This window comes from Ammospiza caudacuta, chromosome 3, assembly GCF_027887145.1.
Source record: "Ammospiza caudacuta isolate bAmmCau1 chromosome 3, bAmmCau1.pri, whole genome shotgun sequence".
Lineage (NCBI taxonomy): Eukaryota > Metazoa > Chordata > Aves > Passeriformes > Passerellidae > Ammospiza > Ammospiza caudacuta.
Window position 1 is genome coordinate 9388986 of NC_080595.1, and position 14248 is coordinate 9403233.

A 14248-nucleotide genomic window follows, 5' to 3' on the forward strand; every position below is an offset into this window, starting at 1 on the left:
AACAAAACCACAAAAACCAACCCAAAACCTTATACATCTGATCATTATTTTAGGTATTTTTCAGTCAGACTAACTTTCAGACAAGTGATACAAAAGGAATCAAAGCACAAGTATTTGCTGTTTAGATGAGCAGTCTTCAAAGTTCTTTCACTCTGGTTTTCCCTTTGTAAACTTTCCTGCATTACTGGAGTTTGTGATACATCACTTATCCAACAGGGGCAAGCTCCTTCTTCTGACAGCCTTTACAGCACAGAAGGTTTGACTAGAGCAGGGAGGGAATTTTTCTGCAGAGAAACCTTCAAATTGGCTTCAGTCACGTTATTACAACTTAGCAATAATAATACAGACTTTTGGAGTTCCAGTTCTGTGTAAGCCAGGGGTGGGGATGAGCCCTGCAAAAGCATTCTCTGGCTCTACTTCTTTCTTGTTAAAGTACTGTTTCCTCAGCCCTTGATCACCACACCACAGTTTGATCATTCTCCCCCACATTCTGCCCTCAGCTGTTCACAGTTTCCTATAAGGAACATGGCTGAGTAGAATAAAAGAACCTATGACAGTGATATGACTCATTTTAGTTATAATCTCCAAAGAAAGGAGACACCAAGTTGTGGAGGCCTTTGAGCCTATTAAGGAAACTTCTAGGGTAATGCCCTAGAGGAGGCTACCACAGGTTATGAGAATGCTCCAGCTTAGGGCGAGACAGGGGATTCTCCCATGGTGTCCTGCAGCACTATGTTGATCTTCCTCAGTTCCCTTTGCCCTGCCCTTGTGCCCACAGACCATTGGCCCCTGAGCCTATACTTTATTGTAGCAGGGAGCCCAAAAATGGGAATAATAACAACAACAATAATAAGAAGGTTGTGGAATGACTCCAGTGATCTCAGAAGGCTGAACACTTCCTTTATTAAGCTATATTTTATTACACTACACTATATACTAGAGAAAAACCCCTTGATCCCTTACAGACAGTCATGACACAGCTTTGACCTAATTGGTAAATTAATCCAAACAACCATCACCAGAGTCCAACTAACAAATCACTTTTGGTAAACAATCTCCAGAACATATTCCATGTGTGCCAAACAACAGGAACAGCAAATATGGATAAGAATTGTTTTCTCTTCTATCTCTGAGCTTTCTCACTGCCTTCCCCAGGAAAAATCCTGGGAAGGTTGTGCCTGCTGCTGTCTGTGAAGAGAGCTGCAGACACACATTCTTAACACAGGGCACTGCATTGTTTTCTTGTCTTTTGTCATTGGAACCCTTCAGTGACTCTACAATAAACCTTGCTGGAACTCTAAACAGGAGACCCTTTCTGTCCTTTTCACTGATCTAACTGTGGTGTGAGTGTGGATTGAGTGACTGTCTGTGCCTGCCCGAGTGGCTTTCTCAGAAGATGCTTTCAGGGAGGTAGCAGCAAACACCATCCACTTTCCACGTTGGTACACCAAGTGAGATGGTTAAAATAGATTTTATTATGGACTGGCTAAAATAAATTTTGACTTCGCTTTCAAAACCAGGAGCACATATGCTTTCAGTAACCTTTCAGTTCTATTGATCAGTTCAGTTCTATTCAGGTCTGCTTATCTTAGATCCCTCTTTCTTCCTAATCACATAAGAAAACTGCTTCTGCTCACAAGAGTTCGGTTTATTTTTAATAAATATTAGTAGGTGCAAAATTAAGTGGGAAAAGGGGAAGAGTATGCCCTTCCTTTGCTGGAGCCTGCAGTAATTGTATTTGCTTTCATTAATTTTGATTACATAGCAATGAGCATAGCTGCAAGATAAATTTGCTTTGCAGGCAAACTAGTAAATACAGCATTGAGGTCTATAGTAAAGGCAGGACCAAATCTGTCCACAGGTAAAATGGGCTCAGGTGTTCTATTCAGACAGGTGGCCTTAGCTTTCACTGATTTTCATTTTTGCAAATAAAAATCACATCACTTAAGGTGGGTCATTGCTTGGTAGATTTCATCGAAAGACTGTGCATTTTAGTTGTGAGCTGTATGTTTGTTTAGAAGCAGCAGTATGGGGGGAAAAAACCCCAAGTAAGAAAATGATGGCTACACAGATATAACTCTTCCACGAATTGAAAAGGAAGCAATTGCCTGTTTTTCTGATGGTGTTCATTAGTCTACTGTCCCATACATTATGAACTAAAGACCCCTCGAAGATTCAGAAGGGAGACAGAAGATCGAGTCTGTGCATGTGCACGGAGATAACTTACACTGAACCTGTCACTGGTTAAGGCATCCTCGAGCCTTTAGCACAGTTAATGGTGTAATCAGCAAGACAATTAGGCTAAACTCAAAGGCCTTCTACCTTCCTGTAAAAGGTATTTAGCTGGGACAAAGGCAATCTGAGTTGGAACTCTGGATCAGGCTGAGAAGTGCCATGAATATGTTTGCCACCTCCATGGTACAGTGATTACAGAATTAATCACAGTTAATTGTTAATCCTGAACAGTTTTGTAGTATTGATTGATAAGCCTACAATGACAATGCCTGGGCTTTGATGAGCAGGTGGGTAGAGTTTTGCAATGAGGATTTAATTGATTTGTCAAAAAATACTTCAGCTTACTGAGTACAGGTAGACAGACAAAATCTAATTTGCCTAACATAAAGCAAAACCTGTTCCAGTGATAAGCAAAAGTAAAACTTGCAAAATTAGACTTAAATAAATATTAGTTCTAAATGGAGCACTTCATTACAATTCTAAACTCATTACTTTGCTAAAGAAAGTATTTGAAAAAGCTAGTTCAGCTAAAATAAACTCAAGCATTATTTTGAAAACAAAAAATAAAGCATAGGCTATTCAGACTATTTATGTACTCCTGTTTCCTTGCTTCCTTCCCTAAAATAGAGACCAGTTCAATAACAATTACATTTGCTGAAAGCACTGCTGTTGCCACATTAGGCCCTTTAAGAAGTTCTGATCAAAAATATCCCTAATCACTAATTTGCTTTGTTCTAGTCATTGCCACCTTTCACCAGGCTCAGAAATTTCTGCTGCCTGGAACATGCCAGCCACATTCACTCAGCTATTTATGCTTTCATTAGGAACATATCACTAGAGATATATTTTCAACCGTACTACCAGCAAAATAGTTAAAGATAAATCAGTAGAGCTATAAAACCCAAGGGAGTTAAAATTGCTAAGCTCACAAATAGATTACATTCCCCAAAATCACAATCAAACATCACTGTGCTCCTGATTTCAAACAGTCTTGTTCCAGCTGTGCTCATTACTCACTATTCATCACTTCCTTTCTTTGAAGATTTTAGGGCCTGAAATTCTCACACTGGTATTTATAACATCCCCAAGGAATACTAAGAACAGTTCCCTAACGCTTAGTCCCAAGCACTGTTAGGCCAAAATTCACATAGACAAAGCGTTTCTTCTCACAAATTATGCTGGTAATCCAATATTAAAGATAACACAAAATAATCTTCAAAGCTCCAGAGCTTCCAATCATTAAGTATCTCTTCCAAATACCCTAGATCATGATCAATAATTTTCTGTATTGCTTTCAAAGTAAAACTGCACCACAACTGAACTGCCAGAACTACTGCATAAGTTCTTTGGCTCAGGCTCATGACAGACACCCAGGAAAACTCGTGATTCAAGCTAGGTGTCTAATTATCCAGTAAAAAGGACAGTAAGACTTTAACACCTAAAAATGTATTAATAAGTCAGCACAGTGGAGGAGGAAGGGCTTGCTGGGAGCTGCCTAAGCCCTCTAATAAACTGAAAATGAAGCGAGTGTTAACAATTCAATGACATTTTTCTCTGTACACCCCAAGTCTGCTATACTTGGATGTAGCCTGAAGAAGACACGTGTTGGACAAGGGCCCACAAATCCTTTTTGCACTCGATGGCTCCTGACAGCTCTTTCTCTCTTTTAAGCAGCATTTACTGCACTGCAGTCAGATTTTGGGAGAGCAATGCTATGTTTACTCCTTGCCCTTCCATCTCCACATCTGACCACCTGCTTATGACCTGAAGTTGGACATACCCTTGGGAACCAAGAAATCTAAGTTTGCATCTCCTTCACCTGAAGGGGTTATTGATCCAGGACTCTCAATTCATGGTCACCAAGTGCACTGACCTGATATTACACACAAGGTGGGTGGCCTGTCCTTTATTCCAGCAGTCTTTCCCCTCCTTATGGAAATCAGTATTCCACCATTCAGGGCAGAGGAACAACTAACTTTGAGGCTATAAAGCTAGTTAGAATGCAGTATGTTTAACCCAGCCATGATGCCTGTGCATTTTTACAGGCTTCAAAGTTAGGTACAAACCACAGCAGGAAATACAATTTTTAAACTAAACTACATTATCATAACCAATGCATTTTTTTTAATCATCTTAATCCTTTAAAACAAACCAAAACCAAATTGAAGGCTTATAAAATCTTATTTCTGACTCTCAGCTGGACTTAAAATTATCTTATAGAAAATTACGCTGATGGATACTAGCCATTAGTCCCTTTCAGCATAGAAAGTACTTTTCTCATACTGTCATGAAAAATTACCCATATTCTTTGAAAGAAGGAAGAACTTGAATAACAATCTGGTGTCAATCAGTCATGGGCATTAAGGAACAGCAGCAACTACTCCTTGTAGTTGAATTCTCTTCATTGCACATTTTCCCCCAGTACCTGCACTGACAGATCTTCACTGGATAATTTATTATCAGAGACTGATGACTGTATTAGAAGCTCTTCACTTCTATTTCTGGACTGTCTGATCCAGGACACTGTTAATTATGATAAAGTAATCAGCTAGAAAAATAAACCTAATTTAAAAAAAAATAATGGATGTGATAGAATGAGGAACAGTGATGACATAAATGTGATGTAACTGGTGAGGGATCAGTTCTTGAAGTATCTTCATATGCAATCCTAACATGTGGGAAAAAGCAGAGGAACTAACTTAACACCAAACAAGAGCTTGCTCCTTGATGTTTCATCTTGTTCTGAAGATTAATTTTGTTGAGTGCTTATAGGTGAATGTTATAACCAGTCACAGTCTAGAAGACGAAAGATTGTGTCAGCAGAACCTCCACAAAAAAAAAAAAAAAAAAAAAAAAAAAAAGGATAGCTATCTAATTAGGATCATCCAGTTGCAGTTCAGACTTCTGTGAAAGGATTTCAGAAGCAAGCTGGTAACTCATTCACCAAGACTCCTGTGAGCCTGGGTATTTCTTATCTATTGCGCAATATGAGTGAAGAATCCATGACTCACCACAAAACAGGCAATCTTTACTCTTGGAGAAATTTAAAAAGTAACAGCATGATCAAGCTTCTGCCAGGAATGAGAGAATTTTTTAATCCTGTCTCTGGGCAGAGGATGCAACAACTGACATTCTGAAGCCCTAATAATCATATTTCTCATAGAAAAAGTGACCATTTCCTGAACCTGGCCAGTAGACAAATTTCATGCTTTCCCTTCTCAATTCTCTTTCAGGCAGAATAGGCTGCTGTTTAGATAAATATACTTGGAAAAACTGACCCTGAATAGAGAGATTGCCATCTAAAGAGAGCTGAGGTTAGGAAGTATTACTTTCTCCATTTTGTAGACTGCCTGTTAGATGGGAAGAAGAGAAGCCTCAGGGAGGAAAAAGTTTAAGCTCTTATTCACAACTGAAGCCTTGATACCCTCTTGACCCTACCTGCCTGAAGGTAGGTACTGGCTTAAATGCATTCTTAAATCAGGAACTGACAGAACAAATTACTCATTGAACTCAAGGGAATCTATGCTACAGCCAGAATTGGAATCCACATACACAACTTGTTGGACTGTGAATCAGTGACAAATTTATCCTTTGCCTCTCTGTAGTACTGCACGAGGGAAACACTTGATGTTTATCTGATTTAACACAAGCCATGCTAAATACTGTACCCAAAATAGAACATATAAATGGTGGATGGGGAAGAGGAGGCAGAGAATTAGGCTGGGAAGGAAAAGAATTAGGGATGACATTTTATGTCTTTTAAAAGTCTGACCTTTTGGAAATATCACTGTGTACATTTTAAATATTAATAAAGGCAGTAGCTGTTAGGAGGCACAGGGCTGTTGTCAGGGGGTGACCTTTTATTGAAGTAAAAGAAAATTGACAGTTTTATTAGCCATAGACTACCGCAAACAGAAGATACAGGAAAAAAAGCAAGCAAGAAAGCTGTCATTGTAATTAGCTACATTCTGTAAATTAATCTGAGGATGTGTCTGTGCCTAAACATTGCTGCAGGTCCCTTTGTATCTCAGCCTAGATTTATCAAACAGCTTGAGAGTTTAAAAGAATAGCATAATCCATTTCAGTCCTTTAAAGAGATATTGTTCCTAGAGAAAACAACCACGACAGTGGGATCCTCATGACTCCATGATCATCACTTCTGTGTCCCACTCTATGCACCCCCCTCAGCTCCGAGCAAGGCAAGAATCTTTTTCAAGCATCACTAACAGGTATTAGGTCAAGGATTAGACAGCAATTACCTCAGGCCTAATTCATTAAAAGATGCTTCTTCAAATTACCTAGACTTAATCAGACTAGATTAGGAAAGAAACAATCACTCTGATTCTTCATCCCAAACTGTTTGGGGTTTTTACTAGAAGTAAGCTGAATTAACTTCTTGTCTTCATTTTGCTAGCAGTACTCTCAAGGGTTCAGCTGTGTGTAATCCAAGGCCATCTGATACAGCACAGCTCTGTAACCTTGACTCAAACTTCTGAGAAAATTGCTGAGTTGTGAGAAAAAGCTGTGAAAAACAAATCGAGCATATCTGCCCAAGGTAAGAAAAGTAAAATTGTAGGGAAAGATAAGATTGTTCAGATAGGTAAGTTACAAGCTCAAGGACTTGAAAAAAAAATCCCACCAACATGAAAATGTTTAAAGCCCTGCAGGGAAAAAAACCACACCCAAAAGAGACTTGGAAGTTGATGGTACATTGTGAAGGATCTCTGTTCCAAAGGGGAACAGAGGTCATTCCTTCCCCACCTGACTGCTGACTCTCAAGCCACTTTTATCCAAAGAAACAGATTTATGAAGAGTTAATTCAGACTCTTCAACGCCTAGTGGGAATGAGGGATCAGAGAAGGAATGAAAAACAAAGAGCCTCCTTTGGATACCCTTTAGTGACAAATAAGGTGCTATGTAACATTTTTGCACTTCACTACCATATTCTTAATGTGATAAGGTCTTTCATATGTTTCAGCTCCATTCAGAGGTCTTTTGTTGTTACTTATTTATAAACTGTGTACTCATAGGAGGCAAAATCTGCCCTCCTTTATGTCTCATTCTGCAGAAGGCATTTCAATGCATAAGATTGAGAGTTGATATGCACCCCACAAAGCCAGCTGAATCTCTCCTCTTGAACGTGGGAACACCACTAAGGCCAGTGGGAATCAGGAGGCCATAGAAATAGTGAATAGCATGGGATTCACTCCAGGGGGAAACAAGTCAGCTTGTCAGCAAGTTCCAGCATACAAAGGACATGATCTGCTTTAGTGAGTCCAAAGGAGGCCACCAAATTAATGACAGGGATGGAGCCTGTCTCCTTCTCTTCTCCTCTGCCATTAGAGAAGGCTCAGGGGTGACCCAGTTGTGGCCTCCCAGTACCAGGAGGGGCCCACAGGACAGTGGGGAGGGACTATTTCAAAGGGCCTGCAGTGACAGGGCAAGAGGTGATGACTTTAAACTGACAGAGGGCAGGCTTAGCTAGGATATTAGGAAAAAATTCTTCCCTATGAGGGTGCTGAGGCACTGGCCCTGGGTGCCCAGAGATGTGGCTGTCCCACCTCTGGAAGTGTTCAAGGCCAGGCTGGATGGAGCTCTGAGCAACCTGCTCTAGTGAAGGTGTCACTGCCCAAGCTACAAGGGTTGCAATTAGATTATCTTGAAGGTTCCTTTCAACCCATTCTGTGGTGATTCATCTCTCAGCCAAGGACAAGCACACTTACCACAAACCAGCCTTGCTGGTGTAAGCAGCTGTTGCTGGCTAATCTGCAGATCTTGGGTTGCTCAAACACACTGCAAACATGCACACAGAAGGATAACTAGAACTTTAGAAAATAACTTTTTTTTTTTTTTTTTTTTTTTTTTTTTACTGGAGGTATAATTTAATTTGCATTCTTCTTTTTTTTTTTTGCTTTTGGAGTTATGTTCTTTAGCTGACAAAACACAAGCTGCAGTTTGTGAAAACTGGCAGGATGGGAAAAGGTAAGCCTAAAGCAAATATTTATTCTGAATGACAAACTTTAATCAGTTAATTCACATAGAGACATCAATGTGAGCTTGAGAACAAGCTAAAAATATTGTCAGGAAGTCATGGGTAAATCAAATAGGAAAGAAAAGTCAGTGAAGTAAAGTAATTGTGAGGAGATTTACAAATCTGGAAAAAATATTCCAGGTGCTGCTACTCTTTAAAGTACAGGAAGGTCCTTTAGACATAGAGAATGACAACAGTAACACAGAAACACTGTAAAAGCATCTACATCTCCTACTGTTTAGTTCTATTTAGAGGAACCAAATTTCTCCTTCCTCTTTTCTCTTAGTATTGGCAAAGTTTAGGATGCCTTGAGGGCATTTTTGTATTACAATGTTATGGAACACCCAGGAAAGAGAGACAAGCCATTCCATTGACACTGAGGGCACAACCAGTCCATCCCAAGGAAGGCAGACCTGGCAGCCAGCACTGCAATGCAGCTGTTTAGCAGTACTCAGAAGGTCACACACCCCTCTGGGGAAAAAGCTTCAACTGAAAGCAGAGTTAATGAAAGCAAAGCCTTCTGACATCAATGGAAACCATTCCCTTGGACTTTACTACCCCTTCCTCCTCACACCCTCACCAGTACCCACACTCATATTATCCAAAACTTGAAGGTTATGTCAGCATTTACACATTTGATATAAAAGAAATATGTATTATAAAAAAGACTAAGTGGCAGCTAGAAGTTGATATGTCATTTTGTGGCAGAGTCACTAAACTTCTGCTGAATGAAATCTGTGTCCTCTCTGAAGGCAGAACAGTAAATGCTCTAAAAGTTACCAAGTTTGCAAAACTTCAACGTGAATGACAGACTTATTCAGGGATGTAAGGGAAAAACAGACTAAAGATGAAACAGCTACAGTACGTTTTGCAACAACAGGAATGAAAACCTTTATAAAGACAAGTTTCCTTGATTATCTTATGGGATCTAAAAAAGAAGGATGCCTCACCCTTGGAGGTGTTGAAGACACTGAGTAGGCTGGGGAAGAGGCTTTTGCAGAAGGGATTAAACTTCTTTGAAATTATAGAAATGCATCTGTTCTGAATCAGCAAAATGCAGTCTGTCAATAACTAAGATTCTTCTCTTAGCCATGGACAGAGAATGTTCTGAGCACCTTCCATTAGCAAAACACAAAATAATGCTTTCTGGTATTGCATTTTCCCTTGGTATCAGGAAAATGACTCCATTTTGTGATTTCCAGTCAGAGATATTCAGGCAATGACCAGATGACAGAAGTGTAATGGGTAAATCAATTTTTCTCCTTTGCTTTTAAGAAATATTTTGCTTCTCCCCAATCCCTGGCATTTTTAGCTGTCTTGAAGTTGAAAAGCAGATTTCTGTTGACCCACAGCCTAAGGAAACTCCTTGGTGTACATGAAAAGCGAGTTACTCTTCAGAGAAACCACAAGAGATTTCAGCTTTTTGTCCAGAGATATGAAGGGATGAAACATCAAATAGATATGAAACATTCAGATATAGCAAAGAGCAAGAAACCCTTATACCCAGTCTAGGAGTAATACCTTTCAAATGCACTCTTGCCTACAAAATCACTTTCTGTAAATCTACTCATGCCTGTGCAGAGACCCTGCATTAGTCTTGTAAACCACTAAACCCTCCAAATTACATAGATGACCTAAACTCAGGAAATTTTACTTCTGTGATGCTTAGCAGTTGGTATAAAACAGAATTACAATTTCAATCAAAGGGGAAGTCTAGACCAAAACACATCATCCATCAAAACCATACCTGGAATACCTAAGGAATGTGACAGGAGAATATGCACATGTCAAACGATCTACAACAGAAGACCACAATTATCTGCTGAAACAGGATACGATTTTGGAAAAAGAATGACTGGTTCATATTCACACATCTATTTGTGTCTGCAGCTCAGCACACCAAAAGGCAAAGTAGGGCAAAGGTCTGGGTGGGCATTTTTCCTCCCCTGGTTCTAAGGTCTTCCTCACAGAAAAAGAAAGCTTATTTTCTTTAAAAACTAGTATTAAAATAGATTTGCACTATAAAGATAACTTTTTCATGCTGCTGTTTCAGCTAAAATATTATCTGGTCTCAGCAGAAGTGTTAATATTTGAATTAGCCTTTTTTTTCCTTCTGAACTGCAAGGAAGTTACATGACACCAAACAACTGTGGCAGGCAGCAGAAGAAAGCAGTCCAGATAAACAGGAAGAGAGTAGAAAGCTTGAAGATATGAGAAAAGGAAGGATAAGTCTTTTTAGTTATTTATAAAGAAATCACACAGTTAAACATTTACAGAGCATGTTGCATCTGGAAGGATGCAATATGCAGGTGTTTTGGCATATTCTGGAGATACCAGAAATATCCAGGCCAACATTTTGAAGTCTTCACAGGCATTTTAATCAACAATCTGTTCTTTCTTTGCACATGCATTTCCTGAGGTAGAGTGTTTCCTATCTCTACCAGAGCATGGCACAAGCAGCTTGTACTTGGGTCAAGGAGATGAGTGGGGAAAATGACTGTTTTAAACATATGCTAAGCTGGGCTGTCTCCATGACAAATAAATTTTATGTTTTCCACTAATGGCTAGGATGAAGAAGAAACAGAAGATGCTCAGGTCTGTTGGCTCAAAAGGTTATTACCAGCTATTACCAGTCAAAGTTTGTTTGTTTATTTATTTATTTAAACACTAAATTTGCTGCAATTCTGTGTCCAGTGAATAAAAGCCTTAAACACCAGTGCTTTCAGTATAGGCCCTTTCACAACAATGAAAATTCCCGTTTCTAATCAGAGAGCAGGTTAACAGTTTCTTCTCCCCTAAAACATCGGTCTCCACTGAGGTTAACAGGCCTCACAACACCCAGCAGAACAACCACTCATTTTCTTTCAGCAGTAGATGGTCCCTTCATTTTCTACAGTTTCTTTATGCAGCACAACCATGGAGTGGTGCTTATATCACAATTCCCTTTGATTAAGTGGAAGCAAGAAAGTCCAGTGACTTGGGCTAGAGGTCTATGTATGATTGAAGCAATTAGAGTCCAAAGCCCTAATTTTTCTTGATTTTTTTTTAAGATAACAACAGGCATACCTCAGATAGGTCTGTAATTCTTCAAGGCTCCTTATATTCAATAAAGAACAGGCTAAAATGTTTAAAGGTAGTGGTCCCCCTTCCCTGACAATTCTGGAAACTGACTAGTATCTTTAAAGATAAATGAGCAGCTGATGCTTCAGCTCCCAGGGTATAATAGTACTTTCCTACCCGTGAGAATATTACTTTAGAGACCACAACACATCCAGACCCCATGGTCTCACAGGAATGTTGATAATTTTGAAAACAAGCCTTAAAAAGACCATTCAGTATCATTAAGACCTACATGAAAGTCTGTTCTTAATTGCAGGTATGCTAGTTTGGAAATCTTTTTGAGTAGGACCACCCTGGAAAAATGTAGCTCCTTCTTACTGAAAGCTGTAAGACAAATGTATCAGTTTTACCCCTGCAGGGATTTAAACTTCGGCAGAGATAGAATTCTCATTTAAAGATTTTTTGCAGATTATCTCTTAGGGTGTCTTAGCAGCTTCAGCTTCAAATATCATAGTTGTAGGTTTGTTTGTGTAGATGTCTACAACTCAACTGGATAGAGTGTAGAGGAGAGTCAGGAAAACTATCAGGGACCTAGAAAACACAAGCTACAGAAATGGAATTAATGACCCTCAAGAAAAAAAAAAAAAGAGTACTTCCAAAGCATTCATAGAACAGGAATCCAGACTGGTGGATCACAGAAGGAAGAGATTTGAATCGCAGCATAGAATATTCCTGTCCAAAGTCTAAGAGCACATTCCTCCTATCAATTCATTCAGAAACACATTCTCCTTCCTCATTCTTCCACTATTCAACCACTATAGAAGTACATAGATCTTTCATGAGTTTAGCTTTTTTATTTTACTGAAGCAATTTTTATTGTGGCATGGATGTGATTTCAGAGAGATAGTTACAAACTCAAACCTTGGTCTCCAGTAAGAATACTGAAAAATCAAATTTTCCTAGAGAGCATGAAGCAATTTCAACCCAAATTTAGAGGAGTGACCTAAAATGGAAGGCCTTTACAAAGGTACTTTGGAGGTGCTCATAATTTTTCTTTATTCCAGAAAAGATGAAACAAGACTGAAAAAGTAAAATCATCTCAAAAGTATTTTTCAAGTATTTGAAGGATATTGACAGTGTTTCCTGCCTAGACACTTCTCTGTGGGAGCCTAAGCCTCTGGTTGCAGTTCAGATTTTTTCCCATACATCTGCTTTCTTTTACCACCCCCATCAAGTGCTTACCTGGAGCAATATCTGCACAAAACCCATGTGTCCGTGTGACCCCATGCAATCCCAGACTGAAAGCTACACATGAGTGCAGAAGCAGCTGCCTGAGACTTCTCCATCCCATCAGCTACACTGAGTAGCTCCAAAAGGAAGAAGTGTCACAAGCACTTACATTGGTTATAAATTCAGCTGTGAACCACAGGCAAGCAGATGGTTTTCCAGGAAGAGGCCCTTCTCTGACACCAGTCCCAAGCCATTGCTTAATGTGGTATATCCAGACTTTACACAATGCTGCAAATTGCAGCAGCCATTCAAATATAAAATTAATCTGTTTGCTAAAATGTCAAAGGAATGGGGAGTAGGAAAAAACCAAACACTTTTTACTTGATCTCCAGAGCTCCTTGATGGTTTTTTCAAAGCAGTATTTCCAGAAACTAATTAAAAACAAGCTGCAAGTTTATAGAGAGTCATTTGTATAAAGATGCAACAAGGGGAAAATCAGAATTAAGCAAGTTCATTTTTTCCTGCTGGATAAAGAGGCTGGAGGGCAGCACTCAGCCATCCTGTGCAATCCCAAAGGCACAAAACTTCAAACCAGCTAACTCCTGTGCATGATGGTCACCTTGTGAATTAAAAACTGTCTAGAGGCTTCATGTAAAAACCTGCTATTATAAGAAACAGTATTTCCCTTCAGTATAAATAAAGAATGTTTGTTCCCAAGCAGTTTTTTCTTTCCCCAGGAGGTGCAAGGAAGTAGCTTAGCTAAGCCAAACAACACTGTTTGTTGTATAAGAAGACTGGCTGGCTGTCTCTCTGGCCAAATACTTTATCTTTGGTTTACTAGAACAGAGGGAATAGGGCACACTTTAGAGAACTCTTGAGGACAGGACTGCATCTATGGAAAGCTGATATACTGACAAAGCCCAGGCAGAGGGAATGGATGTTTGGTTCCCAATTCAGGAATACAGTAAATTTTTTCATAGGCAGTGATGGCAGATTCCAGACAGCTGCAAATGAGTGGCTGCAGAGCAAACTGAAACCTGGGCTGGTGCAGAGCTGCTCTCCTGTACCAACACCTACTGAAAGGTGTGAGAACATGCATTTGGATTTGGGTTTTGGGTCAATGGATAAAACATATGTCTGCCACTATGTGATACATTGGTATTTCCTCTCCCCACAAAGCCCTTTGTCATCCTGTACAAAACAATGGAAATGCTTCTGTCAATTTTTTGGCTTCTTTGGGCAGTAAACATAAATATATTCTACAATTAGTCACAATCTATTTGCATCTATACATTAGGTTCCAGTTTAGTTGCACCACCACAAACTGTAACAACATTATTAACACTTCTGACAAAACAGATTTCTGGAGCCTTTATTTACATGAGTGCTGTAGCACCCAAAATTCTCTATGCCTACACTTTGACAGAGTACTGCATTTGGAAATCATGAGTGGGAGTTTAAAATAGGTTCAGCATGCAGCTCACACTGTTCCCATCTCTGACATCCATATGTGGCTTGGACAATCTGGAGTGTTCTTTGAAAGGCCTTCCTCTGTTTTGCAAAATAAAGTTCTACATTTGCTGCTATGAGGCACTGCAAGTTGCAGAGCTTTAAGATGTCACTACCACAATAAACAATGATGTTTATAAACAGTCTGATGGCTAAACAGACACATCCAGGATCAAATATTTG